Source organism: Cervus canadensis, chromosome 17 (assembly GCF_019320065.1).
Source record: "Cervus canadensis isolate Bull #8, Minnesota chromosome 17, ASM1932006v1, whole genome shotgun sequence".
NCBI lineage: Eukaryota > Metazoa > Chordata > Mammalia > Artiodactyla > Cervidae > Cervus > Cervus canadensis.
Genome location: NC_057402.1, coordinates 13,657,746 through 13,680,157, shown reverse-complemented (window position 1 = coordinate 13,680,157; position 22,412 = coordinate 13,657,746). Strand labels below are relative to the sequence as shown.

At 42.8% G+C, this 22,412-nt stretch overlaps 1 pseudogene; it reads left to right on the top strand.

Moving 5' to 3' along the window:
• The first annotated feature begins 7,971 nt into the window (after window positions 1-7,971).
• Window positions 7,972-8,490, top strand: LOC122454900 (annotated as a pseudogene).
• The last annotated feature ends 13,922 nt before the right edge of the window (window positions 8,491-22,412 follow it).

Sequence of the window (22,412 nt, the reverse complement as noted above, 5' to 3'; positions counted from 1 at the left end):
AGCAGTAGCAACATTTATTGAATATTTGCTAAGTGCCTGTTCTAAGTGCTGCACATGTATAACTAATTTAATTCACACAACGACCATACGAGATAAACATTATGATTACCCTATTTATAACAGTTTGTTGTTGCTTCCTTATACTTTCCTTCTCTTTTCCTTTACTAAAAGACCCTCATTTTCAAATGAGGATATTACTGCTGGAAGATATATTTCCTTGCCTCCTTGGTCTCTGGGGAGGGGGTGTGGTGACTGTGTGACTAAGTTTAGAGCCATTAGAAATAAATGAAAATGTACATTTGGAGAGGTCTTCTTTTTTTTTTTTTTTATTTTATTTTTTTTTTTTGAGAGGTCTTCTTAAATGTTGGAGGAAGGCGTACCCTTTCTCCTTCCTGCTTCCTGGACCAAAAATGTCTGGAAGTGAAGATGAGGTCCATACACTAGGGACGATAGAGCAGTGATCTGGAAGAAGCCTGCCATACCAGTCCTACATGGCTTGCTTCTGGATTTATTTTATGTGAAAAAGAAGAAAATCCTATCTCATTTAAGTTACTATTTTCCCCCCTTATATGGAGTCGAAATTTATCCTAACTGATATGCCATTTTGAAAATGAGAACACTGAGGTTCTGAGTTTAAGTAACTAGCTTGATGTTACAAAATTATTGAGAACAAAGGGAGAATTTTAATTCACACATTCTTACTCCAGAGCCCACATTACCCCTTATAGTATATTGCCTCTTGCTATACAACTGTAGGAAGTGGGTCTGATAAAGGGAAGTAACTTAACAAATTTGTGTGTTCTCGTGACGACTACTGGCTGCCATGGGAAGGGGGCATTCTCTTCACAAGGCAATGCTCTTCAACTGAAGTAATTCTGAGGGGGGCTGATAACTGAATGCTATCTGTGGACAGCACTCCCAGCAGCTAGGGGGGAAAGTCCTTCTTTTCTGAAAGGGGATTTGGGTGGTGCATCGTGGTGGCCATCACCCATGCTAATATCATGCCCTTTCCTGTGCCTGTGACCTTTCCCCTTAACTATCCAAAACCTGGTCCGTGTTGGGGTATAAAAGTCTGGACCCATCCAACTCAGGACAACTCTAAAGGGTCATCCCAGCTTCAGAGCTCTTCAGGGAGTTGGCTGAGGCTTTCACTGACTTCACAGCAGCCCAACTTCTCCCTCTGCCCATCCTTTCTTTCTGTGGAAAGTTTTAAGGAACACTGCCTTAAAAATAAACAAACAAATAAAGACCTTCCTATTACTGAACTCAATCTCAGAGTTTGTTTCCTGGGGAACCCAACCTGTGACCTCATCATGTCTTTATTCAATCACTGACCTTAATTGGAAGGGAGGTAATACACATCAAGAAAAAGAAAACTGTGGAAATTCCCTGGTGGTCCAGTGTTAGGAGCTGGCACTTTCACTGCTGGGGGACCCAGGCTCAATCTCTGTTTGGGGAACTAAGATCCTGCAAGCCACGACATTATTTGTTTTGGTCTACCCAGCACTCTTTCTGTTTCTTGGTATCAGACTGCCCACTGGCAACAGAGGAGTGTCAATGGGTCAATCATAACACCTCACTTCTCTGGCCGCAGTGATGGGTACAAGAGGCATGCACATGATCAGGCTTGGACACTAGAATCCTTCCCTGGTCATTTTTGTACTGAAAGCTAGAAAACAGAACTCCCTTGCTTCTCAGATCATGGGACTGACAGGATGTATCCTTAAGGATGCTGGGGCTACATTTTCTGTCTACAAGAAAAAAGGCCCTCTGAAGTGAGAGAGAATAAATTCAAGCAGAGGGCAGAAAAAGAAAAACTCAGTTCATGCTGCTCATCCAACAGTACTGTGAATTATCCTAGTATCTATCTATTTGATGCTTTTGAACTGTGGTGTTGGAGAAGACTCTTGAGAGTCCCTTGGACTGCAAGGAGATCCAACCAGTCCATCCTAAAGGAAATCAGTCCTGAATATTCATTGAAAGGACTGATGCTGAAGCTGAAACTCCAATACTTTGGCTACCTGATGCGAAGAGCTGACTCATTTGAAAAGACCCTGATACTGGGAAAGATTGAGGGCAGGAGGAGAAGGGGGCGACAGAGGATGAGATGGTTGGATGGCATCACCGACTCGATGGACATGGGTTTGGGTGGACTCCGGGAGTTGGTGATGGACAGGGAGGTCTGGCATGCTGCGATTCATGGGGTTGCAAAGCGTCGGACACGACTGAGTGATTGAACTGAACTGAATCTATTTACACACACAAACACACACAACTTTACTTATTTATTTATTGCTTAAACCATTTTGTTTCTTCTTTTTCATTTGCAATGGAAACAACTTGCCTAGACATCTGTGTATTTTCTGTTTCTATGAGCTGCCACCTCCTTTAACCTAGTCCTACTCAATATCCTAAATATTGAAGAATAAGCAATAAAATAATCTACTTTGCTCAAATCCGGGAAGTTAAATTTTTTATGAGTCAACATATATTGAAAACAATACCTGCCAGTGTTTTGAGTTCAAGATAATTTCAGAGTTGTAAAAGAGAAATAAATGACATAATTTTTGCCTTTAAGGAAGACTCCATATAAAAACAAAATTCCTATGATTTAATCTCCCTTGCTACTCTATAATAGCTTCTTACCCTTCCCTTAAATCTTAAAACATTGTTTGTCTGTGATTATACTGCCTTTCCAATTATATGAATATATTTATGTCTGTATTTGGTATCATAAAAGATATCCCCCCAATAGGAACTTTTTTAAACTAATTTTTAAAAGTTGAGAAATACAGAAAATCTGTAAAAATATGATTTCCCATATACTCAACATCTAGTCACCTATGTTTTTAACATCCTATAATAGCATGGTAGATTTGTGACAATCAACCAATAAAACATTATTATTAATTAAAGTCCAAGTTTATTAAAATTTCCTTAGTTTTTACCTAAAGTTCTTTTTCCATTCCAGAATCCTATCTAGGATACCACATAACATTGTTTTGGCTGTGAAAGTTTTTCAGACTTTCCTTCTTTTTGTTGACTTTGATAGCATGTAGGATTATTACTGATCAGGCATTTTTCAGAATGTCCCTCAGTTGAGAACTGTCTGATGTTTTCCTTGTGATTAGATAGGGTTACAGGGTTTGGGGGAGGAAGACCACAGAGTGCTACTCTCAGCACATCATATCAAAGGTACATACTACCAACACAACTTATCAGTGTTGCTGTTAATCTTGACCACCTGGTTTAAGGAGCTGATTTTTACCTCAACTTGTTGAATACCGAATTCAGAACCATCTATGTTGTCTTGTTGTTTAGTTCCTAAGTCATGTCCAAGTCTTTTTTAACCCCTGTGGACTGTAGCCCACCAGGCTCCTCTGTCCATGGAATTCTCCAGGCAAGAATACTGGACTGGGTTGCTATTTTCTTCTTCAGGGCATCTGCCTGACCCAGGGATCAAACCTACATCTCCTGCATTGCACAAGGATTTCTATCACTGAGCTACCTGGGAAGCCCCTAAATAGAGCACTTGTACACTGTCTTGGTAATATCTGATTTGGGCTGTTTAATAGGGAGAAGAACTTGAAGAAGTAAGCATCAAAGCAGATTAAAAATAAGTTTTTTTCCCTGGGGAAAGGGTGGAAAGAGGATTGGTTTTCTAGCTTCAGCCCTGCCACTTTCTAGATGTATGACTCTGGGCAAGTTACTTCCACATCTGTAAAATGGAATAATGGAAGCAAAGAGTTAAGCACCTGATGAAAAAATGTATGTGAATGTGAAAGTCATAATACACTTTTACATGCTAGAATCTCATATAAAAATGAAAACACTTTCTATAAAGAAAGAGTAACATCTTAAGCAGTTAACATCACTTTACAGATTAATTTTCATTGGCTGGGCTAAGCAAAGCAAGACCAATATGAAGTTGAGGAAAGGATAGGTGTCCACTATAATCAAGGATTTCCCATTTTTGGCCTTGCTTTTTTTTTTTTTCCTGCCAAAGTCTGGTTGTCCTTTCTTGCATCTTACGAAGCCAGAGCAAAGGACTCAAGCTAGATGTAAAGTAAATACTAAAAATTTTGGGTTTTTTTTTGGCATCTGTGAGAGAGAAACCATCACTCTTTGAGGGTGTAATAATTTTTCCAGGCTACTCTAGGACTATTAGGCAGGTAACTTTATTTTTGAAATGGATAGGAAGTACAGAATAATTATTCTATTACAAGTCTTCCTGCCTCCAAATCATACCACTCTGATTTGAATGAAAATACCAAAGTTTTTCCATTTGGGGGGTTTTATGCACATGTACTTTCTTGAACCTGATGCCTGAAAAAATAAATCAGCTCCACCTTCTCCTTAAACAGGATAGAGTCAATAACTTTTAAAACTTTCATGTAAGGACAAAGGAAATATGCATAAAAAACAAGAAGAAGTAGGGGCTTTTTCTGCATCACTGTAATTAAAGCTGAACATATAGCAACAGTTAGCCTCGTAGCCTCTTAGAACGCAAAGAGCAAAGATGTTAGATACCAATGATCCGAATCCAAGCCTAATTCTGTCTCAAGATACAGGACTTTGCAAAAGTTTCTGGGACATATTTGTGCTCATCCATAAAACTGTGTTGCTGAGAGGATAACATGGAAAAGGGTTTCCCTTGTGACTCAGATGGTAAAACATCTGTTTGCCAACGCGGGAGACACTAGTTCAATCCTTGGGTCAGGAAGGTTCCCTGGAGAAGATGGCAACCCACACCCAATATTCTTGCCTGGAAAATCCATGGGATTTTGGGATCCATGGGATCCCAGAAGAATGGGACACTAATTTTTGACTAAACAACAACAAAGCACGCAGAAACAATTTGTAAGAGAGCTATTATCTCTCTCCTAGAATGTGCTTGCTATTAGCAACAGCATGAGTTATTATTCATTGTGGGCAGCTCTGGACTTTCTATTCGGAAGCCTAGCTCGAGGCAAAAGCAACAGTGAGTTTAGGAACAGTTTCTAAAAGCTCACCCTTTCTGAAGTTCTTTCGCTTAGTGTGAAGGCAGTAATCTTGGAAACCAGGCTGGCACCGCCCCTTTCAGTCATAAAGCTTAGTTCTAGTTCTTCTTCCTTTTCTCTGTAATTTGGGACACTGCTATTTCATGGTCATTTTCTTTTGGTTGTTTTCTTCTCTTCACAATGTCAGCACAAGCGAGAAAATCTACTGAAGCAAGTACAAAATCTTTCTTGTCTCCCCTTCTGCTGTGGCTCACCTAAGTTTTCCCTACAGGGCGGTCGCAGCCTCAGACGTCCTCAAAAACAAAAACTCTTATGAGGGCCTAAACCGTGGGTCAAGGACATTCACCAGGTAAAAGCCAAAGACATTCCGGTTCAGGTACAAGAGCTAGCCCAGACAACCAAACGGACCACACACTTCCACACAGAGATAAATCGCGCGAGATAAGACTGAAAGAAGCGAGACAAGTCCACTTTCTCGCGAGAAGAGGAGGCGTCGACAGTTCAGTTCAGTTCAGCAGTTCAGTCCTGTAGAGCTCTTCGTGACCCCATGGACTGTAGCACGCCAGGCTTCCCTGTCCATCACCAACTCCCATAGCTTACTCAAACTCAGGTCCATTGAGTCAGTGATGCCATCCAATCATCTCGTCCTCTGTCGTCCCCTTCTCCTCCCACCTTCAGTCTTGCCTAGCATCAGGGTCTTTTCCAATAAGTCAGTTCTTTACATAAGGTAGCCAAAGTATTGGAGTTTCAGCTTCAGCATCAGTCCTTTCAATGAATATTCAGGACTGATTTCCTTTAGGATGGACTGGTTGGATCTCCTTGCAGTCCAAGAGACTCTCAAGAGTCTTCTCCAACACCACAGTTCAAAAGCATCAATTCTTCTGCGCTCAGCTTTCTTTATAGTCCAACTCTCATATCCATACATGACTAGTGGAAAAACCATAGATTTGACTAGGTGGACCTTTGTCAGCAAACTAATGTCTCTGCTTTTTAATATGCTGTCTAGGTTGGTCATAACTTTCCTTCCAAGGAGCAAGCATCTTTTAATTTCATGGCTGCAGTCACCATCTGCAGTAATTTTGGAGCCCCAAAAGATAAAGTCTGTCACTGTTTCCATTGTTTCCCTATCTATTTGCCATGAAGTGATGGGACCGGATGCAATAATCTTAGTTTTCTGAATGTTGAGCCTTAAGCCAACTTTTTCACTCTCCTCTTTCACTTTCATCAAGAGACTTTTTAGTTCTTCACTTTCTGCCATAAATGTGGTGTCATCTGCATATCTGAGGTTGTTTATATTTCTCCTGGCAATCTTGATTCCAGCTTATGCTTCATCCAGCCCAGCATTTCGCATGATGTACTCTGCATAGAAGTTAAATAATCAGGGTGACAACATACAGCCTTGACGTACTCCTTTCCCAATTTGGAACCAGTCTGTTCTTCCATGTCCAGTTCTAACTTGCTTCTTGACCTACATACAGATTTCTCAGGAGGCAGGTAAGGCAGTCTGGTATTCCCATGTCTTGAAGAATTTTCCACAGTTTGTTGTGAACTACACAGTCAAAGGCTTTGGCATAATCAATAAGGCAGAGGTAGATATTTTTCTGCTATTTCCTTGCTTTTTCCATGATCCAACATATGTTGGCAATTGGATCTCTGGTTCCTCTGCCTTTACTAAATCCAGCTTGAACATCTGGAAGTTCATGGTTCATGTCCTGTTGAAGCCTGGCTTGGAGAATTTTGAGCATTACTTTGCTAGCATGTGAGATGAGTGCAATTGTGCGGTAATTTGAACATTCTCTGGCATTGCCTTTCTTTGGGATTGGAATGAAAACTGCATTTTCCAGTCCTGTGGCCACTGCTGAGTTTTCCAAATTTGCTGGCATATTGAGCACAGCACTTTCACAGCATCATCTTTTAGGATTTGAATTAGCTCAACTGAAATTTCATCACCTCCACTAGCTTTGTTCATAGTGAGGCTTCTTAAGGCCCACTTTACCTCACCTTTCAGAATGTCTGGCTCTAGGTGGGTGATCACACCTTCGTGGTTATCTGCGTCATGAAGCTCTTTTTTGTATAGTTCTTCTTGTATTCTTGCCGCCTCTTCTTAATATCTTCTGCTTCTGTTAGGTCCATACCATTTCTGTCCTTTATCGTGCCCATCTTTGCATGAAATTTTCCCTTGGTATCTCTAATTTTCTTGACGAGATCTTGTCTTTCCTATTCTATTATTTTACTCTATTTTTTTGCATTGATCAATGAGGAAGGCTTTCCTATCTCTCCTTGCTATTCTTTGGAACTCTGCATTCAGATGGGTATATCTTTCCTTTTCTCCTCTGCCTTTAGCTTCTCTTCTTTTCTCAGCTATTTGTAAGACCTCCTCAGACAACCATTTTGCCGTTTTGCGTTTCTTTTTCTTGGGGTTGGTCTTGATCACTGCCTCTTGTACAGTGTTACGAACCTCCATCCATAGTTCTTCAGGCACTTTGTCTATCAGATCTAATCCCTTTAATCCATTTGTCACTTCCGCTGTATAATTGTAAGGGATTTGATTTAGGTCATAACCTGAATGGTCTAGTGGTTTTCCCTACTTCAATTTAAGTCTGAGTTTGACAATAAGAAGGTCATGATGTGAGCCAGTCAGGGGAACCTAGGAAAGGTCTCCCTTGGCGACCCCAGCCAATGGGCGGGGCCAGAATTAAGCCTACCCGCTTCCGGTTTCTTTCCCGCCTCCTAACCCTGAGTTGTTGGGCCTGGGGTGCGGGCTGCCGGGTTCTCCTGGTTCCGCCCAGCTGGTGCGGGGTCTAGTTGAAAGCCTAGGGAACGCGCTTTGGCAGGATTTGAAGGGGGGACGGGGAGGGGCCTACGGCTTGCGGCCCCGCCCCCTTCTCCTGTTCGCGGGCGGGCGGATCCGCCGGCCTCCAGCTTCAGTGGGCGCTGGGTCCGTGTCCCGAGGCAACTCTTCAGCCGAGGCATGGGCTTCTGCCCGCAAGTGTCGGCGCCTAGGCACGGGGGCACAGCCTGGTTCGGGGCGAACCGGCGGGCCGGCCGCCTTGCCCTCCTTGGTTCTGATGGTCCTGCTGGTGGTGATCACGGTCCTCGCCTTCAGTTACTGGAGCATCGCCTCCCGCCACGTCCTGCTTCGGGAGGAGGTGGCAGAAGTTCAGGGCCGGGTCCTGCGCACCGAGGTGGTCCGCGGGCGCCAGGAAAACCCAATTCGGACCTCCTACTCTAGGTGGACTGGCACAAGAAACAGACTGACCAGAAAGAGGCCGATTACGGCCGCCTCAGCAGCCGGCTGCAGACCAGGGAGGGCCTGGGGAAAAGATGTGAGGATGACAGGGTAAGCACGAACCCTTTTCCATCAAGCCCCGTAGTTTCTTTCAGCTCCGTGGTGGGGGTGTTCGCCTGGCCGTGGCTGCCACTGCCTTCCAGAATTGCAGCCTTGGAGGCTCTCTTTACTGCTAACAACCCTACTTCTGTCAGGCTTTAATTGGTTTACCACTGCCACATTTTCCGGTCCCTGCTAGATGAAACTTTTAAGTGTTTGTTTCTCAGGAGTGGCGTCTACCTGGATGCCGCCTTTTCTCCAAGTTCAGCTGCTGATCATCTCGCCTATCTATGTGGCTGGACGCCTTACCTTTACAGATACACAGATCTAGAGACTGCCAGATTTGGTGTGAGTATTGTTGCCTTATCCTTTATTCTGTGCACACTGATCATTACTAATTTCTTTATTTTAAGAATGTTGCCTCCTCTAACCCTTATACTTATGGCGATCACCATATATTTTTTAAGCAGTCTGACTTCTCTTAAATCTCTATAGGGCTATGTATTAAGCAGTTAGAGAATCAGAATTGCTGCCTTTTTTTTGTGATCAAAATATTTTTATAGGTGGGTTGTGAAGCCATATATGAGCCACACTTGTAACTTGGATATAGGTAATTCAAAATTATGCACTCAGTTTGAATTGTTCGTGAAATTAGCCCAAAAGAATCTAAAAATACATTCTAAGCAACAGAATCTCATATCATTGTCCTGAAAGTGAAAGAAAGTGAAGTTGCTCAGTCATGTCCGACTCTGCGACCCCATGGACTGTAGCCTACAAGGCTCCTCCAACCATGGGATTCTCCAGGCAAGAATACTGCAGTGGGTTGTCTAACTGATCTCAAAAGGAAATAATAATGCAATTTTGTATGCTTAACTTTTAGGGTTACTGTTGGGAAGCCATACTAGGTTTAAATTGTGAAAGTTTAAGGCTAGACTGTAACTAGACCCATGCTGAGTAGTCTTTGTTCTCACCAGCATATTGGGAACTATATTATTAACTTATGATGTATGCAATTTTTGTTGATATACCAGACCTGTGAAAATTTCTGGATGGGATAAGTATAATACATACCTTTCTTTCTGGACCCTCTTAATCTTCACATTGTTTTTGTGTGTGTGTGTTTCCATTATAAGTTTTTATTTTGTATGTCAATTATTTATAGTTAATCATTATAAATTAAAATCTCCTGAGCTCCCAACTTTCTTATTGTCACCAACCTCTACCTTGCTTCTTATTTCATGAAGATTGAGGCCCTCAGGTAAGTACTTTTCAACAGGATACACCTTCACCATAACATAGCTTCTGAGAGGAGTAACAGATCAGCAAACTTAGCTACACAGTGAACAATTCTCTTGGGTGGAATATGCAGAAATCCATGAAATTTTGGAGTATTAAAAGGAGATCTTCAGATTTGGATGGTTAGGCATTACTAGTCAAATTCTCTACAATCTGTAAAGAAAGATAAGTCTTTTCTAGTAATTTATACTCTGGATTTCATTTCTTCCATCTATTGGACTGTGATTATCAGTTTCTTTCAGTAGGTTTTCACTTTTACCTTCAACCGTATGTAGGTGTTCGCTGTTCTAAAATTTTTTGTATTCTTCTATATACTCCGTTCTCCCAATCAACCAATGTCTTTGTTTTTACTTTCACTGCTAAACTCTAGTTAGGGGTGGTCTATAAATGTTTCATGTATTTCTTTTTTCATCCCCATCCTAACTTTTTTCATTCTGTATACCATCCTTCTTTCCTCCTCTTTTCTGAAGCTATTTGCTTGAAGGTCACAAATGGCAGTCTTCCTGGTCAAATCAAAAAGCATTTTTATTCTTATTTTGTTAAGTTTCTCAATTGATTGTCTGTAACATTTTGGAAACTATCTCCTTTCTTGCATCTTTATCATTGAATTCTGTGGATTTGCTTCCTATCTTCTTCAGTATGCTTATTCCTTTCTGGTTATCCCCACCACCACCCCGCAACTGTCTAATAATAGTAAACTGTATTCTTGGGTCTTTGTTTTCCCCTTACAGCAGTATTTCTCAAGGTGGTGTTAAATAAAATACTGTCCTAGAAATTGTTCATAGATGGTCAGGACGAAAAAGGAAAACCTTCTTTTTGAAGGAAAATGTTGAACAGTGTAAGTAGTATATCCTCCTCTTGGAATTTATAATCCTGCTAGCATATAAAGGCTCTGAGAGATGTGTTAGTAAGGAAGCCCATTTAATTTTGTTTAACTTATTCTGTATCAGTTAATTTGATCACGGACTACTATTTTCATGGCCTGCTTGTTACCATGGTACAGAAGAATGTAGCAAAGCACGCTAGTTTGGGAAACGTTGCCCTAGGTATCTAGATGATCCATAGATGACATTTTTCTTTTTTTCCCCTTTATTTATTTATTTATTTTTTCAGTGGGTTTTGTCATACATTGATATGAATCAGCCATAGATTTACACGTATTCCCCATCCCGATTTCTTTTAGAGGTGTTTCCTTTATTCCTGCTGCTCCCTCAAGAGCTGAGAAGAGAGATTTATCATGTGTAAATGATCTAAAATCCTCCTGGATGGTGATAATGTTGGAGAAAGAAGTAAATTTGACAATTAGTGTCTTTCTTTTTAAACTAGATTTGTTTTAATGCTTAATCATGTTAATGTAGTCTCTTTAAAGCAAAGGCTCTCTCTGCCTTTCAGGGTTTTTACATATAGCGCACACTGGTGCTGACCCCTTCAGTAGTTATTTGTACCCCTTTGGTTTTGTATATATCCTTCCTGATGACTCAGGGTATGTCCTGATTGGTCTAAACTGAATGGTAATTTCATTATTCCCAGTGATTAGTGTATGAAGGGGCTGGCAATGAGTTGTGAGGGGAAACTTCCTTGCTCCTTGAAAGAGTTGTACATGCACCTCTGTGATATTCTTCCCCCAAATCAAAAATCTCCAGTCTAATCATAAAGCATCAGACAAACTCACATTCAGGGACATTCTACTAAACACCTGAGACGTACTCTTCGAAGAGTCACACTTGAAGAGGCAGTCTCTTCTTCCAGATGTTGTTGCTTCACCACGTTATACCTGAAATCAGAGTAACCAGAGTGCCAGAAAAGTTAGCTAAGAAATGGCTGAGGCGCTGAAGATGAAGATGGCAGAGTGTTACAATAGCAAATTGGCACAAATAAAGAAAAATTCTTGGGGGCTTCCCTGGTGGCTCAGTGGTAAACAATCCGCCTGCCAATGCAGGAGACATGGGTTCAATCCATGACCTGGGAACATCCCACATGCTTTGGGGCAACTAAGCCCGTGCAACCACAACTCCTGAGCCTGTCTTCTAGAGCCCAGGAACCGGTGCGTCCTAGAGCCTGTGCTCCGCAATAGGAGGAGAAGCCGCCGCAGTGAGAAGCCCGAGCGCTGCAACGAGAAAGTGGCCCTGCTTGCCACAACTAGAGAAAAGTCAGAGCAGTATTGAAGACCCAGCACAGCCAAAAATAAATAAACAAAATTTTAAAAAGTTTCCTATTGTATAAGCCAGTCACGTTGAGAGCTCCTTAGTTACAGCCTAACTAAGGTCTCCTGACTATTAAGTTTTTCATTGTCACAGTGGTTAGATGTGACATCTGAGATGTAGGTTAGATCTTCTATATCCCCAGGGAAGTGTGGGCAGCGGCCTCAAATCTGCATGTGGTTTGAGGGTTCCTCAAGGGACTTTATCTTAAGATCAATAGTGGTGTTTGGATGCCTGACTCGGTACTTGCTTCACAGTCTTTTGGAGATCAGGATCCTTAGGTTGCATTACCTCCCTGTATACCCTTCCCCACTCCATGGATGTTCCAAACCAAAACTCCCTTTGCCCTGATGAGATAGCTGCCTTAGGTATGATGTGTGTAGGGAGTTTTGGCAAGGTGGACCTTGTTCAAATTACCTTAAAAAAAAAAAAGTTATTTTAGAACATTTAAGATCTATGGGATTATTGCAAAGATAGTACAGACAGTTTCCTCATACCCCACACCTAGTTTTTCCTGTTATTAACATTTCAAATTAACGTGGCACATTTGTCATAATTAATCAACCCCTATTGATGCATTCAAAAAACTAAGATCATGGCAATGGGTCCCATCACTTCATGGCAAATAGATGGGGAAACAATGGAAGCTGACAGACTTTATTTTCTTGGGCTCCAAAATCATTGTAGACAGTGACTGCAGCCATGAAATTAAAAGGCGCTTGCTCCTTGGAAGAAAAGCTGTGACCAACCTAGATAGCATATTAAAAAGCAGAGGCATCACTTTGCCAACAAAGGCCCAAATAGTCAGAGCTATGGTTTTTCCAGCAGTCTAGTACAGATATGAAAGTTGGACCATAAAGAAGGCTGAGCATTGAAGAATTGATGCTTTCAAACTGTGGTATTGGAGAAGACTCTTGAGAGTCCCAAGATCAAACCAGTCAATCCAAAAGGAAATCAACCCTGAATACTCATTGAAAGGACTAATGCTGAAGCTGAATCTCCAATGCTTTGGCCACCTCATGCGAACAGCTGACTCGTTGGGAAAGACCCTGATGCTGGGAAAGATTAAAGGCAGGAGGAAAAGGGGACAGCCGAGGGTGAGATGGTTGGATGGCATCACCCATTCAATGGACATGAATTTGGGCAAACTCTGGGAGATAGTGAAGGACAGAGGAGCCTGGTGTGCTGCAGTCATGGCGTGGCAAAGAGTCGGACATGGCTGAGTGAATGAACACCACAATTGATGCATTATTAATAATTGAAGTCCATACTTTATTTAGATTTTCTCAGTTTTTCCCTAATGCCCTTTTTCTGTTCCAGGACCCCATCTAAGATTCTACATTACATTTAGTTGTCATGTCTCTTTAGGCTTCTTTTAGTTTTTTCCAGTTATTTTCGGACTTTATTTTTTATGATCTTGACAGGTTTTTTTTTTTGGTAATTTTTATTTATTTAGTTAGTTATTTTTGGCCGTGCTGGGTCTTTGCTGCTGCATGAGCTTGTCTCTAGTTGCAGCGAGTGGGGCTACTCTCTAATTGCAGTGCTCGGACTTCTCATTGCAGTGGCTTCTCTTATTGTGGAGCACGGGCTCTAGGGTGTGTGGGCTTCATTAGTTGCAGCACGTGGGCTTAGTAATTGTGGCTTCCAGACTCTGGAGCCCAGGCTTAGTTGCTCCGTGCCATGTGGGATCTTCCTGGATCAGGGATCAAACCTACATCTCCTGCATTGGCAGGCGGATTCTTTCCTACTGAGCCACTAGGGAAGCCCTGATCTTGACAGTTTTGACGATTACTGGTTAGGTGTTTCGTAGAATGCCACTCTACTGGGATTTGTTTGATTCTTTTCTCAGGATTAGTCTCAGGTTATGGTTTGGGGGAGGAAGATGGCAGAGTAAAGTACAATTCTCATCATATCAAGAGAACGTCTCTCAAAATGACTTATCTCTCAATGTTGACCTTGATCACCTGACTTGAGGTAGTGTTTGTCAGGTTTCTTCACTGTGAAGTTACTCTTTTTTCCCCCTTTTCCGTGCTATACTCTCTGAAAGGAGATTGCTATGTGCAGCCATCGCTTAATGAGTTGGGAGTTATATTCTGTCTCCTTAAGGGCAGATTATCTGTGTAAATTACTTGCAGTTTTTCTGCATGGACCTTTGTCTCTTCTCCCTTATTTATTATTCAGTTCTTTATTTATCTCAGTATGAACTCATGGATGGTTATTTTATACTTTAGTTTATAATCCACTGCTACTTTATTTTGTTGCTCAAATTGTTCCAGCTTTGGCCATTGGGAGCTCTTTCATTTGCCTCTGGACATAATACCCCATCATTGTCACAAACCCCTTCCTTAGTTTCTGTCACTACAAGATGCTCTGGCTTATTTTGTATACTTCCTGCCCTAGTCCTAGAATCCTTCTCCACAGAGCCCTAGTTCCTTTTATTGGAAAACAGTATTAGAGACAAAGTCTAGGTGCTAGGTGTACTGATTGCTACTATCAGACTATCTTTGGAAATCTTGAAATCCCTGCTTCATAAATACCAGGAAGGTGACATTGAGTATCTTCCAATTTATTATTCTGAATTGCCATTTTCGGTTTGTTACCTGGGCTGTTAGAACACAGAAATTCTTTTTTCCCCCTACACTTTGAACTTTTTATTTTGTATTGAAGTATAGCCTGATGCTGGGAGGGATTGGGGGCAGGAGGAGAAGGGGATGACAGAGGATGAGATGGTTGGATGGCATCACCAACTCAATGGATGTGAGTTTGAGTAAACTCCGGGAGTTGGTGATGGATAGGGAGGCCTGGCGTGCTGCGATTCATGGGGTCGCAATGAGTTGGACATGACTGAGCGACTGAACTGAGCTGAACTGAACTGATAGCTGATCAACAGTGTTATAATAGCTTCAGGTGAACAGTGAAGGGACTCAGCCATACGTGTACATGTATCCATTCTTCCTTAAACCTCCCTCCCATCCAGGCTGCCACATAATATTGAGCAGAGTTTCCTGTGCTATATAGTTAGGTCCTTGTTGGCTATCCATTTTAAATATAGCAGTATGTACATGGCCATCCCAAACTCTCTAACTATCCCTTCCCTCTAGCATTCATAAGAACACAGAAATTCTTTAAGGGAGCCTGAAGTTGTCCTTGGAAGTGAGAGACAAGGTCCACTTCTCTGGGATTCCCCCCATATTTACCTTGGTTTTTTTTTTTAAACTTCCTCCCCAAAGTGTTTCAGTCTAGAAGGGTGTGTTAGTTGTCTACAGCTACCATACAAAACAGCACAGACTGGTTGGCTAAAAGCAGCAGAAATTTATGTTCTGCTGGTTCTGGAGTCTAGAAACCCAAGGTTGACATACTAGCAGGTTGGTTTCTTCTGGAGCCTCTCTCCTTGGCTTGCGGATGGCCTCCTTCTTGCTGCTTTGTCATCACATGGTTATCCTTCTGTGCTCCTGAATCCCTGGGGTTCTTCCTCTTCTTATAAGGGCACCAGTCATATTGGATTAGGGTCCCACCCTAATGGCCTCCTTGTAACTTAATTACCTCTTTAAAGACCTTATTTCCAAATAGGTCACATTCTGAGGTACTAGGTGCTGAGACTTCAGTGTGTGGGTTTGCAGGGACACAGTTCAGCCCATGACAAGAGGGAATCTATGACACACACGCTGCTTTTTCTTTCCTCATTCTGTGAGAAAGACCCTTTCTTCTGTTTCCTGGGTATGGGCTATTTCTCCTGTCCTAACTTGAATTCTTCCTGCCTGTATCTTGTACCAAAGTTATGGTGGGCCAAGGCAAGCTCTTGATATATCAAAGCTGTTTGAATACAGAAAAAATCCTTCCCAAAACTGTTGTTTTGTTACAGATGGAAAAAAAAGAAAATCAATTTTGAGTTTTGAAGCTCAACAGTAAATGACCTCTTTTCCCTTTAACAACCATAATCCTCCTTGAGGCATTACATACATTTGCTTGAACAGGGAAAAGGTCACATGCCAGAAGGAGGGTGGGAAACATATTGCTTTTTTTTTTTTTAATACCCTTATTGTGTGTGTATGTACACAATGCTCATATACATAAAAAATGCATATATGTAAAAACCATGGCTTGGAATAAGTGTTCCTTACCATGATCTCAAGTCCTGACTATGCCATTTAATATGTGTAGAATCTTGGGCAAGTCACTTCTCTGTGCCTTGGTTCCACATCTATAAAATGAGGACAATAATAGTTACCTCTCTCATTCTTGTGAAGTTTAAATAAATGAATTCATTAAATGCTTTGAACAGTGTCTACCACATAGTTTAACAACAGCAAAAAAAAAATGTTTAGTGTTAAGTTAGCTATTATTCCACAACTACATCCTTATTTCTGACCTGCCTTCTTTCCAGGATGGGATTCTGTCTGTGTTCCTGCTTAAGATCCGGTCCCAGTTCTAGCCAGCCTGCCTTGCCCTTTGCTCCTGGTTGTCTGACTCTCCTCTTGCCACCTTTCCTGGTCCATTTCTAAATAGGCATAGTTGACTCCTCTCATGCCTGTCTCCGCTGACTCCCTGACACCTGCCTTTTTATTGTTGTTAAGTTGTAAAATGTCTGACTCTTGGCAACCCCATGGACTGTGGTCCACCAGGTTCCTCTGTCCATGGGATTTCCCAGACAAGAATCCCAGAGTGGGTTGCCATTTCCTCCTTCACCGATGCCTGCCTCTGTAATTTGAAAATCAGCCTTGTGCAGTTCTTCTAACACTCTGCATATGAAAATTCCTGCCTTTGCCTCCCCCGTCATAACCTGGCCAAATTCTAGCTGTCATTTAGTTGCTACGTCAAATTATTCATAAACCATACAGAGCTCATGCCTCCTTTCCAGACTGCATCCCTTTCCTACCTTCTTGGTCCCTGTAATGCTCATGCAGCCATTATTGAGACTGAGGTTAGAAATTTTGGTATCATCTTTGATACCTTGAGTGTCTCAGACTCAGTGATTCAACATGCAGAGGAGTTATTTGATCAAATTGAGTTAAAAAAAAATCACTCTGGCTGCAGAATAGAATTGATTGGAAAGGAAGCAGGAGCTTTCTAACTAGTCTTCTTGCCCTGAACTCTTTCAGTTAGTCCTACCCCGTTAAGCAAACCAGATCTCCCTCCAACCTTACTTTTGGAATAGTTGTATCACTCACTGTGTCAAATCAGAATTCTGCTGTCTAACCTTTAAGGTCTTCCATGGAGGGCTTCCATCTACTTTTGTCTCCCACTGTCTTCTGACCCAAACTGTTCCAGATGTGTTGCTTTGCTAACCTTTGTCTCCTCGCCTGCCTTTCTATGTCATGTCAGTTCCTGTTTCTGTACTTCTGTTTGTGTTTTTGACTCATAGCTTCTTGCCTCTTTTCTGTTATACCAGCCTTTTGGAACATCGACCACGAAGCCCTCTGACTTCTGACCTGGCATGTGCTTTTTTTTATACCCAGTTAGCATTTATTGTTTGAACCACTCTAAATTATTTTGTTTTTCATTTTTCACTGATAGCTTCTTAGATGTTAACTTTGACTTGTCAACCAAATTTTAAGTTCCTTGAGGAAGGACCATATTTAAAATTTTTTCCAATGAGTTCTTGATAGTCCTTAGTGCCGATACAAAGTGTTATGGGTTACAGGATTAGAGTGGACTCTAATCCAGTTTCTTGTGTCCTTATAAGAAGAGGAAATTTGGATACATAAAGAAACACAGGGGAGAAGGCCACATAGAGATGGAGGCCTTGACTGGAGTGATGCATTTATAAGCCAAGGAATGCCAAGGATTGTCAGAAACCACTAGAAGCTAAGAGACTGTAGCCCCCCAAGCTCCTCTGTTCATGGGTTTTCCCAGGCAAGAATTCTGGTACTTTGCTATAATGGCTCTAGGAAACTAACATAAGATTTAGTAAAAACTCTGGCAGATTTTTGAAAGTTACTTTATTTTTGTAGAAATTGACAAGCTGATTCTAAAATATATGGAAATGCAAATAACCTAGAATAGCCAAAACAATTTTAAAAAGAACAAAGTAGAAGAACTTAATACTCCCTGATTTTAAGACTTATTATATAGTAATATAATACTATATAGATATAGTAATCAAGACTGTGGAGTTATTGAAAAAAATAGGCATATAAATTGTCAGGGAATGTTTGACGGGAGGATTCCTACGTGCTGTCTCTCATGAGTCCTTTGTCCCTCTTCAAGCGGAACAGCACGCTGCTCCCAGGGACTGAGGTCATTGTGTGAGGCAGGCTTGGGTCTCCTTTAGTAAACATTCTCTTTAGGACAAAACTGCTTAGTCTCGTTCCCCTTTCTTGAGATATGGATTGTGTCCTGACCTTGTGACTACATTACCCCTTGTTCCCTTGGTAACGGTTGCTGTACATTTGGTTTTCTGATCTCTTATCATTCCCGAAAGAAGTTTCTTGTACCACAGCCTATATATACTCATAGGAAAATCATTAAAGCACCTTTGCTCCACCAGAGCTTAGGTCCCCGGGTCTTTTTTGTCTCTTTCTCTCTCTCTCTTTCTCTCTTTCACTTTCTTATCGTCGACTCCGTACCACAAGGTTCCGGTCCATTAAAGGACCCCAACAAAAAATCACTGGGATGGGATAGAGTGCACAAATAGACCCACAGATATATGGTCAATTAATTTTTGGCAAAAGTGCCAAGGAAGTTTAATGGGGAAAGGGAAGTCTTTTCAACCAAAGATACTAAAGCAACTGGATATCTTTATGGTGGTGGGGTGGGGTGCTCTTATATAACTTGGGCTACTTCACAACATAAACAAATAAAATTAACTTGGATCATGGACCTAAATGTAAAAGGTAAATGTAAAATCTTCTAGAAGACAAAACAGGAGAAAATATTTGTGACTTTGGATTGGCGTGGGTTTTTGAGGACACAAAAAGCTTGAACCATAAAGAGAAAAATAGATAAATTTGACTATCAAAATTAAAACATTTGCTCCACAAAAGGCACTACTTAAAAAAAAAAGAAAGAAAGAAAAAGCAAGTCATGGGTTGGAAGACATATTCAGAATACATTTATCAGATAGGAGAATTATATCAGTGCAGCCCCCTGTACCAGCAGACCCAGCCCACCTACCAACAGGTCAGCACCAGCCCTGCTGAGCATCAGGCCACCACCAGCTCTAAGACCCCAGGGCTGTACAATCAGAGACCCAGGAACCCTGCTCAGCCTACTAGCACGTTATCACTAGTCTCTGGGACCTCTTGGGCCCCAAACTACCAGCAGGCCAATACCACCTTCAACCCCTTAGCTAGCTACCCTAGTATCCAGCCCCACTCACTAGTGGGCCAGCACCAGCTTTGAGACACCCTAGACCCTGCAACCTGCTGTGTCAGGAATTGGTCCCACCCACCAGTGGGCCAACACTAGCCTTAGGATCCCAGGCCCCTCAGCCAGTAGCCTGTGACCCAGCCTCACCAACCAGGGGCCAGCAGCCTCCACACAAGGAAAGGCCTGGTAACCAATGGAACTGGGGGCCAGCCGTACCTATCAGACTGCCCACAGTAGACCACCAACAACAGAAGGACCCACGTGGCCCAGATAGGGGGCTTCCCTACAGCATGTACCTCTGATGACCAGAGGGGAGTGTGCTGTTAGGATGCATAGGACATCTACAAAAGCCCACTTTTCCAAGGTTGGGAAATGAAGCCAACCTACCAGATACTTAGAAATAAAAACAGTAAATTAGGCAAAATGAGGCAGCAGAAGAGTATCTTCCAAATGAAGGAGCAAGATAAAACCCCAAAAGAGCTCAGTGAAGTGGAGATGGGCAATCTGCCCAGTAGAGAGTTCAAGGTAATGAGCATAAAGATGTTCAAAGAACTTGGGAGAAGATTGAATGAGCAGAGTGAGAAGTTAGAAGTTTTTAACAAAGAGTGAGAAAATATATAAAAAAGAACCAAACAGATGAAGAATGCAATAACTGAAATGAAAAATACACTAGAAGGAATCAACAGTAGATTAGATGATACAAAGGAAAGGATCAGTGAACTGGAAGGCAGAATAGTGGAAATCACTGAAGCTGAACAGAAAAAGGAAAACACTAAGAGAAACTTAAAGCATCATGAGAAACTAAAATTACTGCATGCCTTGCCTGTGCCAAGAGGAACACAAACTTTAATCAAAGGGAACGTTAATTCTCTTACAAAGAAGAAGCCAAAATGCGGAAACCTTTGGTCTTCATTCACAAAAGATAGTTCCTTGCTTAATGAAGTTACAGTTCAAGTATTCCTTGTTGCATCAGAGGACATATACCACATCGCCACATCATATGAATTGCTTCTTTTCTTCCATGGAGTGGGTTGAAGGAATCTCCTTGAATGTTCTTTTAGGATTTTCTGTTTAAGTTGTAGCCAACATTTTTCAAGAATCAGTTTTATGATCTTCATGGAACTTCCTGAGATTACTCTGACCCTTATCATGGGAGCAAGAAGAAGCAGAGAAATAAGGAAATAAGAAAGGAAGAAAAAAAAGAAAAGTGGAAACATGTGTCTAAGATCTTTGTAGTAGGAGTACATTAGCCTCTGGGAGGTTGCCCACGGATCTCACATGGCTGGCAGGTGACTGAGTTGGAATTTGAACTCAGGTTCTGTCTGACTCCAGAGACCGGAATAAATGCTCCACTATGAAGGAGCTTCTCGGGTGGCGCTAGTGGTAAAGAACTAGGCGGCCAATGCAAGAGACATAATAGACAAGGGTTCAATCCCTGGTTGGAGAAGATCCCCTGGAGGAGGCGCTCACTCCATACTGGAGGCAACCCACTCCACTATTCTGGCCTGGAGAATCTCATGGACAGAGGAGGCTGGCAGGCTGTAGTCCATGGGGCCATAAAAAGCTGGACATGACTGAAGTGATTTAGCACGGAGGGTGACCTTGAATTAGGGGGAACCTTCCGCGGAGCTCTTTGGCCTTGTGGATCCCTTCCCAAAGAGAATCCACAGTGCTCCCAGGAGAGTGCCTGATCACTATTGTTGGCATGAACACAGATCCTTTCTTGGGTCACCTGTGTTGACTGAAGGCACCACCCCTCCCCCCTCCTGCCCACCTCTTCCCCCCTCCCGCAATACCTGAACAAGCCCCAGAGGAGTCATTTCCTGTGTGGGCTCCCCTCCACCCACAGGAATTTTATATTTGCAGCGAGTAGAGAGCAAACGTCCTGGAACCTCGGGACACATTCCCCCCAAGATAGTGCAGATGCCGATAGCAAGCCTTTTATTTTTTTAAAGGCCACCTCCAACATGGAAACTGGGAACGCAAAAGGTCCATGTGAGCAATCTTAAGGTACCACAGCAGCTTCGGGAGAAGGTGACTGCAGGAAAGTGGACTCCCTGCTTTCCTTTATGTTCTGTTTTTAGCCCGTGTTTTTCAGAGCGAGTAGGTGCCATGGTGCTGGTGCCAGAGAAGTAGATGGGGCACAGCACCCAGTGTGGGGCGGTGGAGCCGGCCGTTCCCATGGAAACGCACCACCACTGGGGAGAACCCGGGACTCAGCTGTGTTCCGGCTACAGTGCAGTGCAGGCCCCTGAAGGACCGACTCCTGACTTGTCACCCTTGTGGCCAGGGGAGAAGACGCTGCTTTTAGGGTGTCCCCTTGAGGCTTCCAACATTCTGCTCATGATTGTCTGAGCTCCCTGATTGCACACCTCCCTCCAAGGACACCCGAGGGGCCTCTGTCTGAGTCAACCCAGAGATTGCTTATGTAGCTCTGGCTTTCGTCTGGGCCAACTGTGCAGTTCTCAGTTGCTCAGTCCTGTCTGACTCTTTGCGACCCCATGGATTGTAGCCCACCAGGCTCCTCTGTCCATGGGATTCTTCAGGGAAAAATACTGGAGTGGGTTGCCATTTCATCCTCCCGGAGATCTTCCTGACCCAGGGATCAAACCCATACGCCCTGAGTCTGCTGCCATTGGTAGGTGACTTCCTTACCACTGAGCCCCCCGGGAAGCAATCTGGGCCGATAGTGACCTCTGAGCTAACACTGCCAAGGTCCCTGTCACCACTGATGGGAGCGCCCTGTCCCCGTCCTGACTGGGTGGGGAACTGTGCCTGGTTTTATGCAATGGTAATAAAGAGCTTTCACAACTGGGATCAAATCCCAGATATTTGGTGGCCAGCAATACTCATAAAATGAAATCTCAGAGGATCTCAACCAGAAAGCAGAGCAGGGAGGGAAATATTAACGTCTCAGGTTGTGCTTTCAGTTTCTGAACCCTCCCTCGGGCAGCACAGACTCAGGCCCGGTCTCTGCTGTTTCTGCATGCACTGAAACACCCTTTGAAAGAACTGGTTGAGCCCTCTTGTAACCGTCTCAGCATCCCTGTCTGCGAGGTACACGCTGAGTTGCTTCAGCTGTATCCAACTCTTTGAAATCCCGTGGACTGTAGCCCGCCAGGCTCCTCTGTCCGTGGGATTCTCCAGGCAAGAGCACTGGAGTGGGTTGCCATTCCCTTCTCCAGGGGATCTAACCCCCTTCTCCTGTGGCCCCTGCATTGCTGGTGGGTTCTTTACCCCTGAGCTGTTGGGGAAGCCCATTGCTGTCTATCAGTTCAG